This window comes from Desmodus rotundus, chromosome 1, assembly GCF_022682495.2.
Source record: "Desmodus rotundus isolate HL8 chromosome 1, HLdesRot8A.1, whole genome shotgun sequence".
Taxonomy (NCBI): domain Eukaryota; kingdom Metazoa; phylum Chordata; class Mammalia; order Chiroptera; family Phyllostomidae; genus Desmodus; species Desmodus rotundus.
The window spans coordinates 61,424,135-61,444,378 of record NC_071387.1 but is presented as its reverse complement, the minus strand read 5'-3'; the positions used below and the strand labels follow the sequence as shown (position 1 = coordinate 61,444,378).

At 36.2% G+C, this 20,244-nt stretch overlaps 1 protein-coding gene and 1 pseudogene across 11 annotated transcripts in view; both read left to right on the top strand.

Annotated features, from left to right (window-relative positions):
- The window catches only part of NFIB (nuclear factor I B), a 231,762-nt gene that overhangs the window by 143,259 nt on the left and 68,259 nt on the right, over positions 1-20,244 (top strand). The window lies entirely within an intron of this gene.
- On the top strand, positions 6,841-10,869 carry LOC112302757 (large ribosomal subunit protein uL15-like; annotated as a pseudogene).

Genomic DNA, 20,244 nt, shown 5'->3' with positions numbered 1-20,244 from the left:
TTCTTATATATTTTGGAGATTAACCCCTATTAGATATATGGTTTGCAACCATTTTCTCTCATTGCATAGGTTGCGTGTCATTTCCTTTGCTGTGCATATGCTTTTTAATTTAATGTAGCCCCACCTGGTTATTTTTGCTTTTGCTTCCTATGCTTTTGAAAACAAGGCTATTTTCTGGTAATCCAGGAAACATTGTGTTTTCTTTTCCTTTGTAACTTTTAGGTACAATCTCTTTTTAAAATTAATTTTATTGGCATGACTTTAGTTAATAAGATCATATAGGTTTCAAGTATAAATGTCTATGATATATCATCTGTATATAGCATTGTGTGCTCATCACTGAAAGTCACATCATCTTCTGTCACCATGTATTTGGTCCACTTTACCCTTTACTCCCCTTGTCCCGCACCTTCTTCCCTCTGGTAACCACCACACTGTTGCCTGTGTCCATCAGTTTCAGTTTTATACCCCACATATGAGAGAAATCATATGGTTCTTAGGTTTTTCTGGCTGACTTATTTTGCATAGCATAATATTCTTAAGGTCCATCCATGTCGTCACAAATGGCAATATTTCATCTTTTTTATGACCGAGTAGTATTCCATATTATACATTGTACCACATCTTATTTATCCAATGTGCTATCAAAGGACACTTTGATTGTCACCATGTCTGGGCCACTGTGAAAAATGCTGCAATGAGCATAAGGGCCATATATCTTTGCAAATAAATGTTTTAAAGTTTTTTTCAGATAGACACCCATAAGAGGGGTTGCTGGGTCATGTGGTAACTCTATTCTTATTTTTTTGAGGAGCCACTGTACAGTTTTCCATAGTGGCTGTACCAGTTTACATTCCTACCAGCAGTGAATGAGGGTTGATTTTTCTCCACAACCTCTTGAACATTTGTTAATCACTTGTCTTGTTGATAATAGCCATTCTAATGATGTGAGGTGGTATCTCATTGTAGTTTTGATTTGCATTCCTCTAATAGCAAAGTTGAGCATCTTTTCATATATTTGTTGGCCATTTGTATGTCTTCTTGGGGAAAGTGTTCAGATCCCCTGCCCATTTTTTAATTGGATTGTTTGCTTGGTGTTGAGTGTATGAGTTCTTTATATATTTTGGATATCAACACTTTGTCAGAGCTGTTTTTTTGCAAATATCTTACCCCATTTGGTTGATTGCCTGTTTGTTTTGTTGTCAGTTTCTTTTGCTGTACACAGCTAAAGAGTTTGAATATAGTCCAATTCATTTATTTTTGCCTTTACTTTCCTTGCCTTTGGGATCAAATTCATAAAGTGTTCTCTATGACCAAGGTCCATAAGTTTAAACCCTAAACAGCCAAAGCAATCCTGAGAAAATAGAATTAAACTGGAGGTATCACACTACTTAACTTCAAAATACACTACAGAGCTTTGATAATCAAAACAGCATGGTATTGGCAGAAGAAGAGACACACAAATTAATGGAACAGAATTGAGGGTCCAGAAATAAAGTTGCATGCATATGGACAAAACATTTTTAACAAAGGAGCCAAAAACACACAATGGAGAAAAGAAAGCCTCTTCAATAAATGGTGCTGGGAAAATTGGAAAGACACATGCAAAAGAATGAAACTATAGATTAGAGGTTGTCCCCATTTATAAAAATTAATTCAAAATGGATCAAAGACCTAAATATAAGACCTGAAGTAATAATTTATGGTCACTTTTTGTTATTCCTAGATATGTACCTTTAGAACAGATCTCTCTTCTAGTGTTCCAGATTCATGTGCCCAATGACTTTTGGGGCCAGGCTTCCTCTATGTCCCATGATGACTCATTAACATTTCTAAAATTCAGTTTATTTTCTTTTCTACCACATTTGAGTTTTCTCCATGTAAGTTATCTTGGGGCTACCAGAACCTACCCAGGCACACTTGACTAGAGTAGCTCATGAGTTCCTTCTAAAGAACCCTCTTTCTCATCCTCCACATTTTCATTCATGTTCTTCTTTTAAAGGTCTCTAGAATCCACTCCCACCTCTCATTTCCCATTACCCTTATTTGGGTTCTAGAAACTATATTTCTTGCCTGAAATTGTGTCTCTATTCTTTCCTCACTCTTTCTCAGATGCTATATATGAGTACACTTCATAAAACACAAATCTGACTTTCTTAAAGGCGCTTGATGACTTACTCCTTATAACTCATGTTCTACGTCATGGTTCGAAATGCTGTTCAGATACCAAGTATACCAAGTTCCTTTCTTTTTCCTACTTCCAAGTGATATGTTCTCCTCTTTCCTGGGGCTGCCAAATCCACCCTACAAGCTTTGTTCATCCTTTCTGTCCAAATTATTCCATGCATCTTATCAGATTACCCTAGACAGGGTTGAAGAACTCTATCTTTATTATGATCGGTGTTTTACATCATAAACATTTGTTTTAAAAAATGAGTAACTTACTACTATAACCCAAGATTTTTTTTTTTTTGCTTGACACACTCTCAGAAGCATTGTTTAAGAAAACAGGATGTCAGTACTTAGACATTGCTAGCCCAACTTCTCCACTTTACTTATGAAAACAGGGCAAAGAGGTTAAGTGATTTGCCCAAGGTCTCAATTACTTATTGGCAAATGTAGGTTAAAACTCATTTTTTTGCATGGGTCAAAACATTAAGTTAATAGTAATCCCACTACATTATTATTACTTTTCTCCATGTCTCCATCCCCTAAAAATAATACAGTTTATTGTGGTGCACTGCCTTGTATTAAAGTGAGAGAAGTTTGGCTTAAGTGTTTATGAGTATGCTCTGTTTTGAAAGAGAAAGAAAGGAGAAATCTTTCTGTTGAGATTTTTAGAAGGAACAGGTCTGCATCTCCTGGCACTCACAGTGGGTGCCACATTGAGTCCCTCGGGGGCAGCTGTGACAGCTGTAGCTTCTGGGACATGGGGCAGTGGGTAGAGGGTGAGGAGATGATTGGAGGCGAAAACTGAGTGACTCTTGCCTCAGTGGAGATGAACCTGGGGAGGGACATCAGCTGAGAGATTTAGAGGCTGTGGGATCAAAGCACTGATGGAAGGAGACAGACACCTTCTTCACCAAGTTATTGGAGTTGCTAGAGCTCAGTACCCACCTCCTTGTTCTCTACTCCAACTTTTCTCCAGGGGCATGTGCCTTGCATTTATATAGGCCAGGGACCCACTTGTTACACAGTCACAAGTGCAATTTAAACACTGTGAATACTCTCCTTTCACAAAGCTATGAGAGAAAGGACTGGTTCTTGGCCTATAGTTAGTTATTCAAACTTCTGTTTTTCCTTCCCTTATAACTGTGTTGCAGGATCTGTGATATCTGAAATGATGTCATAAGGTAACATCAAGTCCAGGTGAAATTTCAGTGTATTAATATAGGCATTTAATTTATACTTTGCCTAGCACCAGAAAACTTTCAAGAGGCCTTGCACTTTAAATAGGTTGCAGTTTGTTACATTTTTTTAAATGCTGCAATAGCGTATTTTTAATTTCTTTGTGGAATATCCACATTCTTCACAGGGGAGGTTAAAAGCCCATGTGGGAAGAGGTCTCAGTCGTAACTACTCCTAGGTTTCCCTGTGACTATACCCGCTGCTCTGCACAGTTTCTGTCATTGCCCTTTCCCTCACATATCTTGGGTTCTTTTTACAAGCCTGCCTGCATCTGAAGTTCCCTCTCAATTTAAATTCTTTTCCCCCTCCATACTTACAAGGTCTGCTTTTGCAGCATCTGGCTACAGTTTAATAATGCAAAGCACTTTCCTCCTCACAGCTGGAAAGCTGGGATTGTTCTATATCATAGATAAGAGTGGACTTGCTCCAGGTTAGTTAAATCACAGAGTGTTGCAGAAGCTAAGCTCGTTGGATGTATTGTCTTGTAAAACTGCACCCAGGAAACCCTCAGTTGCATATTAGAGCATCATGATGGGAAAGAGGGGTCAATTCTATAGTAATATTTTGCAAGTGCAATAAAGTATGAAAAATCTCTCTCTCTCTCTCTCTCTCTCTCTCTCTCTCTCTCTACCTCTCTCTACCTACCTACCTACCTATCTGAGTGTTAATGTTTCCATCTCATGGGATTATAGAATGTGATTTAAAGTTATTAGGAAAATGTACTAGAGTCTCATTTCTTCTTTTTTTTGTAATTATAAAAGAGTATCAAGATATCAATTAGTTTAAACCAAGTACCTATGTGGGGTAATTTGACTCTTGTTGGCTTTTGTATAATAATGTCATTGATGGAAGAATTTAAGAAAAAATCAGGTTTTGATTTTCAAAATTATTACAAATCCTTTTGAGTCTTTTGACTTGTATGCTGGTCTTCAAGGACCTTGAACTCTTTCATTTCATTTTATATAATACAACTAAGGGCAGATTCCTGTTTTCACTGAAATATTTCTAATTCTTGATCCCAATAAATATACTTCCCTATACTTTGAACATATCCATATCCCCATGGCATTCAGGAAGAAGAAAACAAGAAAACCACTTAAATTTTGGATTTGAGTTTATCATCATTAAAATCATCATGTGTACTTACTAATGACATGAAACAAACACTGACAGGATGCATTTATTTTTCATTTATTACATAGTTTCATTTATAGGGCATGTCTGGAACAGGCAAAATCATAAACATAGAAAGTTGATTAGTGGTTGCCAGAGGCTGGGGGGTGAGGGAAATGGGTATGTGACTATTAATGGTACATGGTTTCTTTTTAAGGTGATTTAAATGTTCGGAAATTAGATATTGGTGATGGTTGTACAGTGTTCTGAATATTCTAAAAACCTCTGAATTGTACACTCTAAAAGGGTACTTAAGTTATACTTCAGTAGAGCTGTAGGGTTTTTTTTCCATTGCCTGTGAGTCATCTGGAGAAAAAGGTCTAGAGATTCAGGCTAGGGTTGAGATTGAGGCTCTGAACCTGGGGGTTAGAGACCTCTGGGGGCCTAGGCGGAGTCTACAGGCAACCCTGGTACAAGGAAGTCACATGGAAGTGGTGTGAGTGCACATGTGTCTCCGTGCGCTGCACGGGCCACTGGCAGGCCACACGATGTAAGGTTGTGTCTCCATTGTTTATTTTGTGGCACTTTTTGAATGAAGTGGAATTTTAGTTTCAAAATTTGATATTTTGGATTGCAGTCATTTTCTTTTTTTTTTTAGAGTAAAAATGTTCATGCTTTAAATATGTAAATTTTTTTTGTTTGCTTTTAAAATTTTTATTGTTATTCAATTACAGTTGTATGCCTTTTCTCCCCATCCCTCCACCCGGATTGCAGTCATTTTCTGAGTTGAGCTATGTTCTAAGCATAACAATAACTAAGCAAGGATTATAAAATTAGCATCTTCATCAGGATATAAAGCACTCTGCCATTTTATACTTAATATGTTATAGTTGATATCCAGAATAACCCACGTAAATTACATTACCTTACATAGTGTTGACAGGTGAAGAAGGGAGTATCTATGAATTTTGAGAGAGCATGTAAAAACTGAGCAGATGGATGAGGGAAGGCCACTGATAGGTTGCTCTTAAATGAGGAAGGAAAAATAGTTTATAAAGAAGATAGTTGGCACTGAAAAGGATGAAGGGATTAAGCAGTACAAATTGGTAGATACAAAATGGTCTTAGGGATGTGAAGTAGAGTACAGGGAATACAGTCAATAATACCGTAATAACTAGGTATGGTGCCAGGTGGGTACTAGACTTATTGAGGGATCACTTTGTAAGGTATAGAAATGTCTAACCAATATGCTGTACACCTGAAACTAATATAAAATAATATTGAATGTCAAATGAAATTCAAATTAAAAAAATAAAGCAGTTGTATCTTTTGGAAAGAAGAAAATAGTTGATACTGAATCTTAATGCATTACTATTTTTTAAAACAAATATTTGCATTCTGTTCTTTTAATTAGAACACCTAGATTTTAAAGTAATTTTTGTAATCTCTATAGCTGGCATTTTGCCTTGGGTCATAATCCTTGTGATATATTCATTAAACATCATGGTGATCTCCATAATGTACAAATATGATTATTTTATTCCCCTCCTTATATGTTTTCAAAGGTTCCCACTCTAGGCTAAGTGTAATTCTTAGTATATACTGACATCTAGTATGGCCCTTCATGCTGTGGTTTCTGCTGGATCTGGCATTTAGCCTTAGCCTTGGCCATGTGCCTCTCCTCATTGTCTTGTCCGTGTTTCTTTGCCTAGAATTCCTGTAATTCTTTGATGTCTCATCAGTGAGACTTCTCCAGACCCTCTCTTCAGTACAGTCATAGAATAATAGCACTTACTACGTTTTTATCACTATTTACTGGTCTGTTTCCCTTAGTGAATTCCAAACTATTTCAGGTAAGAATTGTGTTCTTCCACTTGTAAAACTAACATCTAAGGTAGTGCCTGCTAGAGACAATATTCAATGTATACAATGGAACCTTAGACCACTAACAGGCTAAATAAATTGTAACCTGTACTATAGTAAGGAGACCATCCTTTTCCTGACCTAAGCCAGGAGAGGCAGGTGTTTTATAGAGACAGTTACAGTGTGCCTCTTCTTCCCTATGGGTATACTGCACCCCAGACACAGCTATTTGGAGATGTTCTCAACTTTAAACCTTGTGTAGCATGCATGGTCTGATGAATTTTGTAGGAATGTGTCAGACAGAGAGTTGTACTGCTCTAATATAATTACTGATTCAAAATACTAGTCTTGGAGGGAGCAAGTTTCTCTTTTCCCAAAGTGATGAAGTAGACAAGGCCTATTTACTATTTTGATCCTTTGGTCTGGTGTGTGTACTATACTGTTGCTGAAGTGTACATGATCATCAGTGAGGAAGCAGGTAAGGTGGCTTGCTAGAAGTTGCAAAAATCATGTGACTGATAGTAGTTAATATATTTAAAAGGTTTTCCTGATTATAGGATATTTCTGATTCATTTGTGATTTTTTTTTGTCATGTGGGAATATTGTCACTGTCTAAAAATTTGGAGACCAGTAGTTAAACATCACTTGCTCAAAGATGTGTTTTTTGGTCTTTTTTTACTTATTGGGTATAATTTACATAAAATAAGTTGCCTAGCTCTCTATGGTATTTATATACATGGAAGGGAAGGAAAGGGAAGGGGGTACATATATAAAATAAGATGAGGTGTCTTATTAACCATAAAACCATCACTACAATCAATATGGTGAACATTTCTGACTGCTTTGGGATCTGTCCCTTTCTCTACTTTCATCCTCAGATGACCTCTGATCTCTTTTCTGTCACTATAGGTTCGTTTACATTTCTAGAATTCCATGTAAATGGTATCACATAGCATGTATTCTTTTTTGTCTGGCTCGGCTTTGAGTTTTATCTGTGTGGTTGCATGTATCAATAGTTTACTCCTTTTTTTTGCACAGTATTGATCCATTATATGAATATACCACACAATGTGTGAGGTAGGGGTAGGTGTCCTCTTTTTTTATTGTGGATATCCAGTTAATCCAGCACCATTTCTTTAAAAGCCTTTTTTCCCCCATTGAGTTGCCTACCTACTCTTAGCAAATATCAATAACCATATGCTTATAAATCTATTTCTGGTCACCTCACTGATCTATATATGTCCATCTTTTGCCATTACCAAAGTGTCTTTTTGATTCCTGTAGCTTCATATGTCTTTACAATAAGTTTTGAAAAATTAGTTTTATGTCTTTTGTATTTTCATAGAAATAGGAACTGGCTATCAAATTTTATCTCTCACACACACATACACACACATAAGCCTGCTAGAATTTTGATTCTAGCAGATGAGAATAGTGAAGTTTAAAGGTAGGTATTTTTAGGCATACAGTAAAATAACTTTCATTAGCTATCTAATATAAAGTTCACATTTCTGGCTTAACTTCCGATCCACATTCTCCCAGCCCTTTAGTAAAATTTCCATGAGGGTATGTAAAACCTTAGAAACTTTTTCTAAGCACACTAAAACTAAGACTGAAGGATAACCACTTGGTAGAATCCTGGAGGCTTACGCCATAACTATAAGACCAGTATAATTAGATTGAATTTTAAAAGTGGTGGTTTTCCTATCTTTTATCACATGAAAAAATAGCAGTGTTGCTTCCCTGAGAAATTTTAGACATTTAAGTTTTATTCTATCCCACTAACATTCCCTAGGTTTAGAGATTTTTTAAAGTATCAATTCAAAAGTCTGTAAACCCAGAGAACAGCAGGATTAGGAAATGGAGGAGAGAGAGGGAATGAGGAGGAAGAGTATCTGACTGTCTGATTTTATTTCCTAATGTAAATCCAAACATTCTCCACTCTGGGCTAGAGCCTAACTCCTTATCACCATAAACAAGGCCTTTTCATGAACTTGGTCTCATCTGTCCTTCCAGAGTCTCACTAATGGAAACTGAGGGTTTCCATATACTATCTGGTATGATCTTGCATATCTAATTGGTGGGGTGAGAAGAGCCCACCTCTTTACCATAGAGGCTTGCTAGATGAAGGACCAGCTGTCATTGGAATTGGTTGAAAGCTGTGCTTATTAACTTTGACTAACACTATTATTCGTATTACAGCTATTGCCTTTACCAATGAGTTTGTATTGAACCCTGAGCACTTTATATGACTTTCTCATTTAATCCTCACCCAAAATCTATGATTTCAGTATTATTATTACAGGAATCAGGGGGGTTAGAGAGTTGAAGTACTTATTCAAAGTCAGTAATAAAACAGGAGCGATCTGGAAACTGAACTGAGGTAGAGTTCAGAGTGCTTAGCACAGGGCCTGTCATGTCATAAACACTCAGTAAGTGACACCCACCATTATTGTTATCAGGGTTATTATCATGATTTATTTTTATCATTATTACTTAATTCAGATCCAGTTATGTCAGTTCTAGAACCCTCGATCTCAGCCTGTATTGAGATCTTTACTTATAGTAGCCAAGGGACTGCCTTAGACTTTTCTGAGACCAAGCTCTGCATCTGGATAGAATATCCTCTAATTAAAAAGAAGCAACAACAATATGCCCTGGGTGAGCAGATACTGAAGAACAAAAGAATGGGCACTTCATCAAGATCCAGAGCAACAACAGGTCCCATACCTCGTCAGACTTAAGGAGGTTTCCCTCTTACATCTTGGCCACCCACGTGCCATCCAGACTGAGGAAGACCTGGAAATTTCTGGACCACGTGAGTCTATGGCTCGGCTGCATTGGGAAGCACAGGAAGCACTCAGGAGGCCAAGGCAATGCTGGTGGCTTGCGTCATCACAGGATCAACTCCGATAAATATCACCCAGGTTACTTTGGGAAAGTTGGTATGAGGCATGACTATTTAAAGAGGAACCAGAGCTTCTGCCCCAGCTGTCGACCTTGGTAAACTGTGGACCTTGGTCAGTGAGCAGACACGGATAAATACTGCCAAAAATAAGCCTGGAGCCACTCCCATCATTGATGTGGTGCGATCGGGCTACTACAAAGTTCTGGGGAAGGGATAGCTCCCAAAGCAGCCTGTTGTTGTGAAGGCCAAATTCTTCAGCAGAAGAGCTGAGGAGAAAATTAAGAATATTGGTGGGGCTTGGGTGCTGGTAGCTTGAAGCCACACAAAGGGGAATTTATGAAATTCTCACAAGTGAAAAAAAAAAAGATCCTGAGCAACATACATATATATACACACATATTATATGGGCAGTCTAGAAAAAGTCCAGCCATTGTTAATATAACAAGGACGGTTTGTGTGACATTGATGTAACCTGCCAGTCAAGGAGAGTGGACAGGAATGTGCGTGTGTGAACAAAGACGACTTCACTGTGCTAGTCAGAGGGGGCAGTAGATGCCATTGAGTGAGCATGTGTACTGTGTGGCTATCACATTAAAAAATGACTGAGCATGTAGAGCACCGAATCTGCATCAAATTTTGCATTAAGCTAGTACATTCCTCCACAGAAACTATCAGATGACTCAGAAGGCTTTCAGGGATGATACAATGAGAGTAGTGCAAATAAAAGGGTGGCACAAATACTTTAAAGATGGTTGAGAATCTGTTGAAAGTGATCCACATTCTGGAAGGCCTGCAACAGGCAGAACACCTGAGAGTGTTGAACATATATGGGCTGCAATCAACAATCAACAAAGATCTGCAACTGACAGTATGAGGACTAGAGCTGATCTGGGGATTCCAAAAACTACTGTGTCTGAGATTTTGACGCAGGATCTTGGCATGAAATGTGTTGTGGCAAAATTTGTTCTGTGGCTTCTGCTACCAGAGCAGAAGGAACTTTGTGCTGCAGTTGCTAATGATGTTGGGAGAACTGTGTGAGGTTCCAAGGTGCCTGCTTTGAAGGGGACTGAAGTGTCTTTGTCCTATGTACAATGTTTCTGGTATCTTGTATCTTCAGTAAATGCCTCTATGTTGCATATCACATGGCTGGATACTTTATGGACAATAACAATGATCTGGGTCCCAAATTCCAGATCACATTTTTAAAAAGTGTAGTAAATTACATGTAACATAAAAGTTATCATTTTAATCATTTTTAAGTATACAGTTTAGTGGCATTGTTTATTCACATTATTGTGCAACCAATGTCTTTAACTTTTCTTCCTGTAAAACGGAAACTCTGTACCCAGTAAGTAACGACTCCCCATCCCCCACTCCTCCCAACCCCTGGGAACCACTATACTTTGTCCTATGAGTTTGAATATTCTAGATACTTCATCTAAATGAAGTCATACAGTTTTTGTCTTTTTGTGACTGGTTTAGTTACAGATTACATTTTTAAGAACTGAAAAGCAAAGAAGGTTGAAGGAAGTTGTGTAACTAGGAATAAATGGCAGACTTGTTTCCCCTGTTTAGAAAAATTTGTTGTTCACTTTTGCTAAAGACTTTTTAGTGTTTGCTTTTATATATATTTTTGCTTAGATTTGTTATTAGGGAAGTCTGTTTCTCTTCTTGGTGTAGAGTACATTTCAGCATCAACTGATATGGTTCCGTACATGGGTGTGTGACTCATTATCATATTGATAGATTTTCTGGTAATGAACTGCACTTCATGGAATAAACCCTAATGATAATAGTGTATTGTTCTTTTGATAACATTGCTATGTTCAATTGGAATATGTGAATTGGATATTCTTAATCTTATTTAGGATTCTTTAAATTGCATTTGTATATGCTGTTGGTCTTTGGATTTTTGTTTAGTTCCTTTGTTTTGATGAAGGATATTGAAAGTTTAGTTATTTAATTTTTGCTGGCCTAACAAAGGCTCAGAAGAGGGTTTTCTTAAGGAGACTTGCCATCAGTTTCTAAGGCCTGCAAGAGTGGAATAGCATTGGAATTTAAAGATTTGGCAAAGGATAGATAAAATCCAGCTGTGTACCCATATATATCTGGTGCCTTCTTAAAAGGTGTTTTTAAATCACTTTTAAAATTTTGTTGTAGGCTTTTGAAATTTTAAAGTGCATATGAATCCCCTGTGGATTTCTTAAGCTGGAGACTTTGATTCCCAGAGTCTGAGGTGGAACCTTACTTTCCACACATCGTAACAAACTTCCAGGTGATCCCAATGCTATTGGTTCTGGGATCACATTTTGAATAGGAAAATGCTAGTGCAGTGGTTCCCACCTTTGCTGCGCATTGGAATCACCTGGGGAACTTTTAGAACATCCTCATCCCTAGGTTACATCTGTAACAATTAAATCAGAATAGCTGAGGGAGGAAGCCAAGAATAAATTATTTCTCCTGAACCCCAGGTGGTCCCAATGCCCAGCAAATATTTCGGAACCACTGCACTAAATTTATTGGTCTATTCATATTTCTACTTTTCTCAATTTTGTTTTAGTAAGTAATTACCCATTTAAGTTTTTAAAGTTATGGTCACTAAGGTTAATGCGTTATTTTCTAATAATTCTTTTAATGCATTTGGTTCATGATTTTTCTGTTTTGCCAATCTTATCAGGGAATCATCTTTCTTTTTATTTATTGTTTTAAATACTACCCTTCTTTCAGCTTTACTAATTTTAGCTTTTATATTTAATTTTCTATTTAACTTTTTTTGGGTTGTTTTTCCATTCTTTTATCAATGTTTCTTTAGTTTCTTTCTTTTTATTGTTTTCTCTATTATAATTTTTCTTTAGATTTTCTGTTTGATCCGTGGCTTATTTTCTTAATTTTCAGGTAGTTCAGAAAATTTGGTCACTTTATTTTTTATTTCTAGTTTTATTTTCCCAAGATGAGACCATACAAGCTGGAAGTCTCTCCTTTGAATAATTTGTTAAAGTTTACTCTTTAGTCAAAGACATGGTCAGTTTTTATACAATTTCCACAGACATAACAAAGTGTAGTTTGTATTTCAATGATATAAACTTAGTCTTTATCTGATACTCATGTTCTGTTGTAAAAGAGATGTATTCAAAATTCTCTCTATGTTTGTATTTTTCAAGTTTCTTGTATTTTAATAGGTTTTGTTTTAAGTATTTTTCCACAGTATTGTTTGGTACCTGTGGGGTTGGTGATTTCTTTTCTTCATTAATTGTGCCTTTATCTATTCATAATGTTCTTTCTCCTGTTTATTGTAATTCATCTTAAATTCCATCTTAACCTTTGCTAGTTGACATTGTTTTCATTTGAATTTGCCTGATTTCTCTTTTTCTACCATTTTGTTTTCTACATTTTACTCTTGTTATTTTTTTGTCTTCTGATCCTTGAAAATAGTTGCATTTTATTTGTTTGAGTTGATCTAATGCTCTCTTTATGGAATTATTCATTCCACTTATATTTATTGTAATGATTGATATACTTGATTTTATTCTTTCTTCCTTTGTATTAATTATTTATTTTTACATCTAATGTCCTTATTTTTGCTGTCTTGATTAGGTTTCTATTGATTTTGTTTTGTTTTCTCTGTTAATTTGGAAGTTCTGCCTTCCCTTTCCCTGTCTTGAAATGTCTCTCTTTATTATTATTTGAAAACAATATACAGTTTTCATATTGACTTATAGGTATTTTGATTATCATCTGTATAAAAGAGAAGAAAATGTGAAGTATAGTAAAGTTGCCTAACTTGCCATAGATTTACATAGTAAATGATAGAGCTGATTTTTTTTAGTATAATTTAACATAATTTAATATAACTATATTAATGATAGTATTATATAATTATATATTTACTGTAATATAGCCAACTTAGTAAACCGTAAAATATTATGCTTACAAACTAAAAAATTTGAAAAGAGTTGATGATATTCTTGAAAAATACGTAATAAAATTGTCACAAGACCAGAAAACCAGAGTAAATTTCATGAAAGACTCAAAGTTGTCTAAGAATCTTCTCTGAAACAAATTCTGGGAAGATGATTTTACCAGTGATTTTTTTCCCACACTTTCAAGAACTTTTAATGTTTCTTTCACAAAAATTAATGACTTATCCAAACCATTTTATGAAACATGCATATAATTCTGGTATGAAAACTTGATAGATGAAATAGAAAAATTCCTACAAAAGTATTTTAACTACATATAGAGAATTTGAAAGAAACTGTTAGCAAACCAATTCAACAATAAATTAAAAGAGTTACCTTCCACAGATAAGCAAAGATAAGTTAATCTGAGAATTCTGTAATATATCATGACAATAAATGCTGTAAGGAAGAAAATGGGTAATCTCTACTAATGCCAAAAAAAATTTAATAACATTCAACAGTCATTCTGATCAGAAAATGTTTTTAAACTTGAGAAAAGTAGGAATAAGTAAATATATCAAATGATGAAGAAAAATATCAATCATCAATTAATAGCCAACATTATCATTGACTGTGAACCTCTAGAAATAATCTCATCAATGTTAGGAATAAAATATTCCTGCTAGCACAATTCCTATTTTGCCTATTTTTGAATGTTATGTTCAAATAACTAAAGCATATGTATCTGAAAAATATCCAACTTTGTCAAAATTAAATGAAAATTATTACATTAATGATGTATTTTCACCATCAACTTGTCACAGTTAAAAACAAATCACTACTAGCATGAGTGACATGTAATTCTGGCAGCGGGGTAGTGACATGGACACACTCACGGTCTGTCAGAGGGAATACGACCAGGCAGAAACCTTTATTGGAATCAGCTCGACAGTTTTTACCAAGAGCTTTAAAAGAGCTGTATCCTTTGACCCTGTAATTCCACTTCTGGGAACTCTAGCTGAAGGAAATCAAGAGAACTGCTGACAAAGATTTGTGTGTAAGGATGTTAATGGTAGTGCTGTTTATAGTATTTTTTAAAATGGGAATAACCTAAAATGCCAAACCGTAAGAGAATGGTCAAATAAAGTATGATGCATGCATGCAATGTAAACTTATATAAGCATTAAAATCATGCTTTTGATAAATTGTTTAAAGGGAAATAGACAATGTTAATTAGTAAAAAGCAGGATACAAATTTATTTAAATTTGATCTCAATTTTATAAACACACACATACATACAAATATATATGAATAAATTTAATGATTGGTAAAAAATACTAAGAAACACAGATAATATGTTAATATAGTACTGTGTGTTAAGAGTCAGAAAATTTCTGACTCTAGCAGATTGCTTATATCTCCATAAGGGATTTACATTTCATATTGAAGGATACCTAATTCTAAGTTAATACTAGAATGTTAATCTTTGCTATAGGCTGAGGTTCAGCTTCTGTGCACAAAATCATTATCTTTGCAACGATTAGTATGTCTATTTCACAGTCACAATTTCATCATTTATAATGGACGGTTCAGATCAGTTGAGAAACTGAAGATAGAGCTATGTCTTACAACATTACTACCAAAATCACCAAGGGTTAGTTGTGGAAGTTGTATGAACATTGGCAAAGAGCTAGTGTAAAATATTCTCATCTTCTCCCCTTCTGCATCCATAAGCAAAGGATTTAGTCATTTTTTACAATCTGTTGAAGGAAGTGAACAATGGGAGTCATAGGGCTAGAAAATGCCTGTGAGATATATAGTGTCCTGTTCTTTCTCCAAAGCAATGCCAGAAAAGTAATGGGAAACAGCCATGTAAAAAAGGGAAATCTGAAGGTTACAATGGGCTTTGGAGGTGCTTTTATACAATTTCCTACCAAGTGATAATTCTGAAATCTTATGGAGGTCTTTACAGCTGGAAAATCCCTACCTCTGTAGACACAGGTTTTGTCATCTGTAAAATGGTAACGTGACAGCTTGTAGGTTAATTGTGAGCATTACGTGAATTAATGCTTTTGAAGATCTTAGCACATTAGCTTGGCATGCATTGGTTATTATTACCTTTGCAAGGTTTCCCATTCATTTCTGGGACTTTTCTTATTGGATGACAAATCTGCTTATTGAACCAAAAAACAGTTCCTGGAACTATGCAAAATAAGTCTAATCCACCATCTACATTCCTAGTCCTTCAAATACTTGAAGACAGCTTTCATGAATTTAATAACTGCTTTCTGTGCCTTATTTATTTTTAATTTCAAGACTAGAACACAGTAGACTATAAAAATGAGTGTTATCAGTCTTCCTTTGGATTTTCTATGTAAATGTTGTTTAACATTCAAATGGTGCTGATTATAATTTGAGATATTAACAGTTAGATATGCCATTGTGTCCCTCTGTTATTGTTTTTAAAGAGGTTAAACACTATATTAACTTCTGAGTAGTGATTTATTGTTGCTTTTGTTAAAGAAAAATGAAAAAAGAAGTAAAATAATATAGTTTGATATTGCCTTTGAGAGTTTTCAGTTTGCAGAGGTCTTTATTTCCTACTCAATTTTGCTTTTTAAAAAGCATACATGTGGTGTAAATACAACATCACATAAATGCCGAGTTGCTCTTGGCTTCCTGGCTTAAGCTGCTGTGTAATATTGCTCTGTAACCATTAAACAGCTGCTCCGCCTCAAAGATGCTCTTATTTCCTTTTGTAGACAAAGGGTATTTACTTCATGAATGTCTCCAAATTGCGTTAAGATCTTTGGCCTTTGTATCAGCTATTTAGATTCACAGGGGTCTATGTAACATGAAAATCATGTTTCTGGAAGGTCCCCACAGCCTGGAGGCTACAACAATAACTGCACTTTTCTGAGTCTCGCCCTTTATATTATCACAGGGCTCCTGACCCCCTGCGTGACCCACACCTCCTAATTTTGCCAGAGTCCTTATGTATTATTTCTTGTATCATGTGAGCAAGCACTATGAGCCTGAATAACTACCCAGGTGTTGTGTCATTCACTATTTCTTTTCTTTACTCTGCCTCATCTTGGGTAATGCCTATCCATTGTAAGGGCTGTGCTGCTTACAGACATGCATGAAAGGTGGCAGCCCCCTGCTTCCGGCGCTTCTCCCAGGCCCAGTTGCCTGATTCCCACACCCCCCACACTTACAAGGTCATTGTCAGTAGGCATTACCGCTCATCCTCGGGAGTCTCACTGTGCTCCATGCAGGAGCAGAGCTCAGTGGGAACTATCGGGTTGAATTTTTGTCTAGTGGGTGCCAAAGCAGTTCTGACATATTTTCAATACCTTTCATAGTTTTGGTAAAATAACTTTTAATTTTTTCTTATAGATTCAAATTCCTTAGAACTTGGGGAGCTGGAGGTGGGGTAGGGAGAAATATGCTGCCCCATTCTGAATTGTCTTCCCTTTTCTATGGAATAGTCATTGTATCTGCCTGTGTGTGACTGCCTTACTGTCTTTCCCACTAGTAGGATTAGCTTGAGATAGCACTATTCTGTTATGAGGCTCCTAATAGGTCACAGCCCACTCCATCTTAATGGGCATGACTGAGAAGCAAATGGAGCCCTAACTGCTCATTGGAGTAATAAGGAAATAAACTTCAGATGATACCAACATATTGAAATGTTATGTATCGACAAGATGTAATTTATATAAACATACTGAAGTGTTCACCATTTATTTACTCATTCATCAATTATTTTTTACAGATGTTTTTGAACTCTTACTCTTTAAACACTTCTAGTTCCTCATTATATATTTTGTACTAAATGCCTAAAGTTATACATTAGTACACAACAAAATTAGAGATACAACCTGAATGTAATCACTACTCTTTTCCATTCTACCCAAAAGCCTAAATAAAACCTCCAGCAAATGAGTTCTGGGGTATAATAAGGCTTAATATAGGTATACTTCAACCTTGAGCCATCTAAGTCTCCACTGTCATAAAATTACTAATATGAGCTTTTGTGATCCTGTTTCAGTAAGTTGTATTTTAAAATTTTGTTCTGTAAGCATTTAGTTAGTAGTTACTGTATGTAGAGGTGCTGAGTTAGTTGTTTGGGAGATACAGAGATGAACAAAAACTTGAGCCACTCCTTCAAATAAAGGAGCTGATAATCCAGTAAGAAATACAAGACTTGAAAACAGTTATCTTGGAAAACTTGAAAGTCCAGAGTGATGTAAAATAAGTACAAATTATGTGCTATGTAAATACAGAAGAAAGACATTGGTTATAGCTGGCACAGGGGTTGAGAGTGCAGGTTAGAGGTGCAGATTGTGGAGTGGATGGTTGAACTGGACACTGAAGAACGAGAGTTGAGCATGCAGAAAGAGGTAGCTGCCTGAGAAAGAGACGAGGGCAGGCATTTATAGAGTACAGGTGAGGACGAGTAACCTTGTCTGATTGGTTAAGTAAGTGAGCTGTAGTCATGATAAATGAGGTCTAATATAATATATATGTCTGCATTTAATATATTTACCATATATAAACTCTGTTTACCATATATGAAAGTGTAATTTATACTTTAAAACAGCAACAAAAGCAACAAAAATCCTTGTAGAAAATGTTAGCAGTTCAGAAAATTAGAAATATCTTTATCCCCAACTTCAGAAAGGGAGTTCAATGTCTTTTTTTGTTTTCATGTCTTTTAATACCCTGTTGGCTGACATACAAGTTGCTCAATAATCACTGAAATGAATTCAACCTGGTGAAAAATTAATAGCTCAACATGTAGGGATTTCTCAAAATAGAAGTACATCAAATGGGGACATTTGGTTATAATCCTCTTAAAATTATATATTTTTTTCACAGTAATGACTTAATAATATGAGGCCCAAGTTTTATCACCAGGTGGGATCTCATAATTTCTTTTCCCTCTTTCTTTCATTTTTTTTTCTAAAGCAGGTAGATTTGTGGGTATAAAACAGTGTTCAGACATAGATGACTCCTCAGTCCACAACACGAAAGCATATGAGGGTGGACCCCCCCACCAAAAAAACTGCAATTGTCTTCTGGAGGGGAGGCTCCTTATAGTACAGGCTTCTCCCACTAGGTGAGTGTCTAAGAACCCATCGGTTCAGTGTACTAGCTGGTGATGTTGTGAGAGGCGGTGTTGACCTTCACTGAATTTTTTTGAAGACTTTCAATGAGTTTGCCCATTTCATGATGGGGGATTTACAAGCACATCTGCCCACACCACCTGAGTGTTCAGCAGTTTTTGACCAAAACTAGCATGATCCCCATGCCCCACCCTCCCTATTCACCCTATCTCGCCCCAAGCAACTATTTTTTTGTTTGTTTCCCTGGATGAAAAAAGTCCTCAAAGGAAAATGTTTTGCCAGTGTGGAAGAGGTGAAACAACAACAACAAAAACGACAGAAGCACTAAAAGGCATCAAAATTGATGATTTCAAAAACTGTTTTGAGCAGTGGAAAAAATGTCTTGATAGGTGTATTGCCTTAAATGGACAGTACATTGAAGGGACTGAAGTTTAAACATGTAAGAATAAATACACAATTTTTTATAAATAAATTTTGGGTTTTTTTGGTCCCCCCTCGTATATTACAATTAAATGATTTTCTGTCTTTTCACGCTGTGTATGGTTAAAAAACAGTGTGATAACTTTGGTTCTGGTAAAAATTTCTAAATACAAATTTACAAATGATTTGAGCATGTCCAGAACCCAGTGTGCATAATTCAGTGTGTAGGTGATCATTGGCTCCTGCTGCTTGTTTGCACTTAGTGGTAACATGTGATCAGGGCCTCTGTGGACTTTATATTTTTATCTCACTTATTATTTATAACAACTCAATGGTGTAGGTGATTTTATTATCTCTAATTTATAAGTGAGGGGCTCTGAGGCTCAAAGAGTCTAATAACATGTTCAGGATTCCACACTGGTAAATGGTGGCTGGGTATCAAATCCCAGCTTTTTGACTTGAGTGCTTCATATTGCTGAACCACCAAAGAATGCCTCAGATCCCTGCAATGAATCTCATCCCTTGGTCCACCCCGAATCTTTAAGTAGAATCCAGTCATATTGCCAGTTCTTGGAATCTAGAGCTTTTTCTTGGAAGTATTTTAATTCTGAGGATTTTCAGCCTCTTTTAAATCTCTCCGTGGGACAGCAGCGGGTAACCATATTCCTCGTTCCTAAGGTGTTCTCTTCCTCCTCACCCTCATTACACCTCCTTCACATAAATGAGAAACTGGGGACATGACTGGTGTTTGTGGGAGTCTGTAGCTCTAGTGCTGGCTACAGCTAGACCAGCTACCACACAGGTCTGAGTTAAGTCAGGTGCCTGAACTGTTGGCTACAGCCACAATGGACCCTGTACGTGAAAGTCGTGGAAAGTTCACATGGCATTTCTTGGAGGCCTGGAATCACCGCTGTGTGCTAGAAGAAGTGTCAGTTCTTGAAATGAAGGAAGTCCAGGGGAGTTAGTAGCAAGGGCGAGAAAGCAAGGCAATCATGTGAGGTATATTAAAGGTGCACGGAAATAGGTTGATGCAAAGAATGTGTACAAGTTATGCTTTTGTGTGATTCATGACCCTGGAACAAGGGTGGGGGTGCTGGTAACAGCAGCTCACTTTTCTTTAATCAGGGAAGGATTTGTGAAAGAACAGTGGTTTCAAGAGATCTTTGAAGTAATTCCAACAAGGTGCTAATTGTGGTTGTGGTTTTCCTTTTTCTTTCTCTCTCTCTCTCTCTCTTTTTTTTTCAAATGGATGGACTTTAGTCTACCAGCCGCTACCAAGCTGAATTGCATTTATGAACCTTCATTCTCTATGGGTGGGCCATAGCAAAAATAACCATACCAATTGCCCTGTACCTTTCAAAGGTTTTAAAAAGTTGTTTTAGAAGATTGTTTAACATCTAAAATTTTTACTTTAAACAGACCCAGTTTGCATTCACAAGAGTTTTGCTTTTACTTGTTTTTGTTGTAAGCTTACTTTTTTTTTGTTCTAACCTTTCGTTT